Consider the following 6,000-nt stretch of genomic DNA (forward strand, 5'->3'; position numbering starts at 1 on the left):
GAAATGGAGGCAAGGCAACATATAATAATTTTCCCAATGTTACACAGTCAATCAGTGATTCTGTAAAAAACCTAGCCCTGCCGATCTGGGCGGGCCATTTCCAGTCTGAGCTACTAGCACATGCTGCCTGCATTGTCATTGCCAGCACTTTATCTGGATCCCAGAGCAGATGTGCCCGTGAAGACTGAGCCTGGTGTCCCTGGACCCTCCTCAGTTATTTCATGTAACAAAGCAAGAACAATAACTACAAAGAGCAGGAGAAACAGTGGGCTACTTAGAGTAGCACCAACTTGTTAAACGTGAGAAAAAACCCAATGATGTTACAAACTAGTCTCTGAACAGACTCAATGGCGGCAGTGGTGTGTGAGCCCTGGTCTTTGGATTGGTTGTGTAGGGGACTGAGTGAGTGTGTGAGCTGTAGGATGCTGAAAAGGTGCGGAAGTTCTGGTTCCTGTGATGGAAGGAAAGAGGATGCTGCTGTTTACTGAAGTCAGGCTCTGTGAAGTGACTGCTGCTGTCCACTGTTTGCAAGTACAAATCAGTCAGGGATGGACTTAGGCCTTAGTGCAAGAGTAATGAATACTTAGCATGACTTCAACTCCAGGAAATAAAATCAATAATGAATATTCCAGGAGAAAGTAGAGTGAGTTAGAGAGGCCAAAGAAAAGTATGTGTACTCTGCTGTTCCACTGACTGAAGTCACACACAGGTGCTTTCAACTTTCGATCCAGAAAACCTTCTCCCTTGTCCCTGGTCCTCTGATTAGAGTGTTCCTCCCTCCATGAAAAAGTTGCTAACATGGGAACAAGGTGGTGAAGACAATGAGCCAGCTGAGGACAAACGTCCCTCCTTGGCTGTCTTGTACTGTGCAGTGGAGACTAAAAATGCATTTCTTTAAGATCCTCTTTCTTTCCAGAGAATGATACAGTGCCAAGACGAAGTAAAAAGGCTGTGAACTCAACCTCTGTTATTGTTTTTTTTTAAATAAGGAAATAAATCTTTTTTTTGAATTTTGAATTTTATGATACAATTCCATAGTTTGGGATTCACCCTGCCAAATTCCAACCCTCCACATTGTTAAAATAGTATAGTCCTTCATTAGGAATTATAATTCATCAATGTGCCCCAACATTGTTTTTGTTTGTTTGTTTGTTTTTATTATTAATTATTTTGCATTATGTGACAGTTTCATAGGCTCTGGGAATCCCCCCACTCCTCCCCCCTCCCCTCCCCTCTGGTGGATTCCTCCACCTTGATGTAGTATTACAGTTCAAATTCAATCAAGATTCTTTCCTTGCAAACGTATACCAAGCATAGAGTCCAGCTACTTATTGTCCAGATGGGTTGAACAGTTTCTTGGGGAGACCATTTCTGGTCCGAAGTTAGAGCTGGTAGAGTATCATCCCAGTCAATTAAGAGTCCCAATATAACATCAACAGCAATTTGCAACATTATGGAATTGACATGGTTTTGAGTAACCAGTATGTAAAAAAAAAAAAAAAGCAAGTTCTTAACCACAACCTATGATTAGCTCATTGACATTTCAATTTTAGTTCATATACAGGACCGGACCAGCTGCTATATACCTTAAAATGGCTATAAGGTACCATTCTTTTTTTTTTTTTTAAATAATCTATTCTATTGTGTTGTTGACAATCTTTACATAGTTAATTACAGTTAAAGAAAGAAAAAGAAAAGAAAAAAAAAAGGTTCAGGGGGATAGGGAAGTGGGCAATACTATTATGTCCACATTGTTTCCATCTTGTATCTGAGGTAAAGGGGGATATTGAGGGGGAAGCCCCACCCGGTTTCCCGCCCACCCCGAGTCCCGGATGTGGGGCATGCTCTGAGATATGTGCTCGAGTGGTGTTAATAGTTCTCTGGTTATGAATCGCTGCCAGTTTCGCTCGATGAGGTCGTCCACTGATTGATATGGTCCATCATAAAGTCTCCGTTTGCCCCATATATCGCTGCCAACATATAGCTGAGATGAATGATTGATCTGCTCTGTCTTCTGTCTTTTCTTGATTAGAGTTCTGAGTCCAGCAGTTCGATTAGGGAGATCTCCATTCAGCTGTCTCGTGTCTATTTCATTTTAGTATTTAGCCATTTGTTGTGTTGAAGTATAATTTTGCTGATCTTGGCAGATTTTAGACTGGCTTGTAACTCTAACAAGACATTTGTCGACAATTAAGGTGCAGAACATTTTTTTGGGGGGTGGGGTGTGCAGGGAAATCCCCAACACCATGGTGAGGAGTGACTAATCTTTGTGTCCCACCCAGCGAGGCATGAGCCAATCCACGCCAGCTCTTTCCTATCAGATTCCAAGCTCTACTTTTTGTTGTTTGTCTATTTATTTTAGGTTTTTTTAGTTTGCATGATTATTTGTTTGCTATGAGGGGTTTTCATTGCGAGGGAGGGTGGAGGTCCAGAGGTGGAGCCAGGCTCAGACCAGAGAAAGCTCTCCTCCCTGGTCCCGAAGGACGTTTATCGTTCTTCTGTGTCTGCGGACTGCTCAGGGCTTCTGGTTGTCTTTCCAATGACGTTGGTTTCTGCATGGTAGTGTTTGGACTTCTTCCATCCCCTGTGGAAGCTTTGGTTGGGGGTGGGTGACCTCAGAGTACTCGGCCTCCGAGGGCATCCAATTCCCTGTGGCCTCCTTGGCAGTTGGGATATAGTCCTTGTTGCTCGTATTAATAGTTTGTGGTGAAGGTCTGAGAGTCTTCATGGTTGGGATCCAAGCTTCCTCCTTACCACCTGCTCCACTCTGGAGTGCCCCCTTGCTCCACGCACATGACCTCCTGTTAAGAGGTTGTCAGAGTCGCACCCGGTTCCCCCCTCATGCATTGGTATAGTAGTTTTACTCTTGTTTACTGCCGCTTTGAGTCTGTTGTCTATGAATTACCAGATTTGATCTTGATAGGCTAGATTGTACTTTTTCCTCACTCTTTTTATGGTCCTGAAAGACTTCCCTGAACTCCCTCCCCATCATGGAGTATTGAGGGTATAGTAGGTTTTACAGTTTTTCGATGTAGATCTTAAGTATTCTGACATTAATTGTTGGTTTATAGTTTATATCGCTTTATCTTGTTGCATTGCATACAGGCTGTTAGAGATTGCACTAATATTACAATATACAGGTACTATCTGCCAAGTTGTCATCTTTTCATCTTAGATTAAGGCAAACATGTGGTATTTAACCTTTTGGGATTGGTTCATTTCTCTTAGCATGATGGATTCCAGTCGGGCCCATTTGGCCAGAAAGGACTGCATTTCATTTTTTTTTAATAGCTGAGTAGTATTCCATAGAGTAGATGAACCATAGCTTTTTTATCCAGTCTTCTATTGATGGGCATTTTGATTGCTTCCAGGTTTTTGCGATTGTAGATTGTGCTGCTATGAACATAGGCGTGCATGTTGGTTTCTTGTGTAGGAGATGTTTTGGATATATCCCTAGGAGTGCTATTGCTGGATCATATGTTGATTTTCAGTTGTTTGAGTATTCGCCAAACTGATTCCCATAGAGGCTGTACAAGTCTGCAGTCCCACCAGCAGTGGAGAAGGGTTTCCTTTTCCCCACATCCTCGCCAGCAAGTGTTGGTGGTATTATGTATGTGTGCCATCCTTACTGGAGTTAGGTGGTACCTCATTGTTGTCTTCATTTGGATTTCCCTTATTGCCAGGGAGCTTGAGCATTTTTTCATATGCTTGTTTGCCATTTGGGTTTGTTCTTTTGTGAAATGTCTGCCCATTTCCCATGCCCATTTCTTGAGCAGTTTGTTTGTTCTGGTGTTTTGGTTTCTCTGGAGATCTTTGTATATTCTGGAGATCAGCTCTCTATCTCCTATGTAGTGTGCAAAGATCTTCTCCCATTCTGTGGGTTGTTTTTTTACTTTGTTGATTGTTTCCCTAGCTGTACAGAAGCTTCTTAGTTTGATGAGGTCCCAATTGTTTATTTTGGTCTCGATTTCTACTGCTTTTGGAGTCTTTTTTAGGAAGGCAGGGCCTACTCCTAAGTGTTGCAGTGTGTTTCCAACATTTTCTTCCAAAAGTTTGAAGGTTTCTGGATGTAGGTTTAGGTCTTTTATCCATTTAGATTCGATCTTAGTGTATGGTGAGAGATGTGGGTCTATCTTTTTGTTTCTGCAGGCTATCAACCAGTTTTCCCAACAGCCTTTATTGAAGAGAACTTCCCATTTGCTTGGATTGTTTCTGTCTTTTTGTCAAAGATTAATTGACTGTATCTGTGTGGGTTTCCATCTGTTGTTTCTATTCTGTTCCACTGATCTTCCTCTCTATCTTTGTGCCAGTACCAGGCTGTTTTGATGACCACTGCCCATAGTATGTCCATAGATCCAGTACTGTGATTCCCCCTGATAAGTTCCTGTTCTTCAGAGTGGTTCTGGCTATTCGTGGTTTTTTGTGTTTCCAGATGAATCTGTGTATCATTTTTTCCAATTCAATGAAGAATGCTGTGGGTAATTTGATTGGGATTGCATTGAATGTATATATTGCTTTTGGTAGTATAGACATTTTGATGATATTAATTTTGCCTATCCATGAGCATGGGATGTTGTTACATGTTTTGAGGTCTGCTTCTATTTGTTTTTTGAGTGTTTTGTAGTTTTCTTCATAAAGGTCTTCTACGCTTTTGGTTAAATTTATTCCCAGATATTTTATGCTTTTCTCTGTTATCTTGAATGGCAGCTTGTTGGTTAGATCTTCTTCCATCTTGCGGCCGTTTGCATACACTATGGCTGTTGATTTTTGTTCATTTATCTTGTATCCTGCCACTCTGCCAAATTCTTGTATGAGTTCTAGGAGTCTTTGTATTGAGTTTTTTGGTTCTTCTATGCAAAGGATCATGTCGTCTGCGAATAGTGAAAGCTTGACTTCTTCATTTCCAATTTGGATTCCTTTGATTTCTTTGTCTTGTCTTATGGCTTCTGCAAGTACCTCTAGGACTATATTGAATTACAGTGGTAATAGTGGGCAGCCTTGTCTTGTTCCAGATCTCAGTGGGAAGGGATCCAGTTTTTCTCCATTTAGTATGATGCTGGCATTGGGTTTTTCATATATTGCTTTGATTATATTGTGGATTGTTTCTTCTATCCCCACCCTGGTTAGGGTTTTTAACATGAAGTGGTGTTGAATTTTGTTGAAGGCTCTTTCTGCATCTATTGATACTATTATACGGTTTTTGTTTTTCAGTTTTTGGATGTGATGTATCACATTTATGGATTTCCTTATGTTGAACCATCCCTGCATTCCCTGGATGAAACCCACTTGGTCTGGATGGATGATCTGTCTGATGTTTTTTTGTATTCTATTGGCTAGGATTTTGTTGAGAATCTTAGCGTCAACGTTCATCAGGGAGATCGGTTTGTAGTTTTCCTTCTCTGTTAATTCTCTGTTCGGTTTGGGGATTAAGGTGATATTGGCTTCATAGAATGAGTTTGGGAGAGTTGCTTCCTTTTCTATTGTTTTGAAGAGCTTGTTAAAGGATTGGGGTTAGCTCTGGTTGGAATGTTTTGTAGAATTCTGCGGTAAAACCATCTGGGCCTGGGCTTTTCTTTGTTGGGAGCTCTTTAATCACTGATTCTATCTCTGATTCAGTAATGAGTTTTTTCAGATCTTCTGTTGCTTCTGGGGTGAGTTTTGGTAAGTGGTGGGAGTCTAGGAATCTTTCCATTTCCAGGTGGTTATCGGATTTGTTGGCGTATAGTTCTTTGTAATAATTTCTAATTATTTCCTTAATGGTAGTAGTGCTTGTTGTTATGTTGCCTTTTTCATCTTTGATGCTAATTCTTGCTTTGTCTTGTTTTTTTCTTTGTCAATCGGGCCAGTGGGGTATCTATTTTGTTTATCCTCTCAAACACCAGCTTTTTGATTCATTGATTTTCTGAATGGTTTTTAAAATTTCTTTCTGATTTAGTTCTTGTCTTGTTTTGATAATTTCTTGTTTCCTCTTGTTTGTGGGGTCCTTCTGCTGTTGCTTTT

The sequence above is a fragment of the Ochotona princeps genome, chromosome 4 (genome assembly GCF_030435755.1).
Source record: "Ochotona princeps isolate mOchPri1 chromosome 4, mOchPri1.hap1, whole genome shotgun sequence".
NCBI classification, from domain to species: domain Eukaryota; kingdom Metazoa; phylum Chordata; class Mammalia; order Lagomorpha; family Ochotonidae; genus Ochotona; species Ochotona princeps.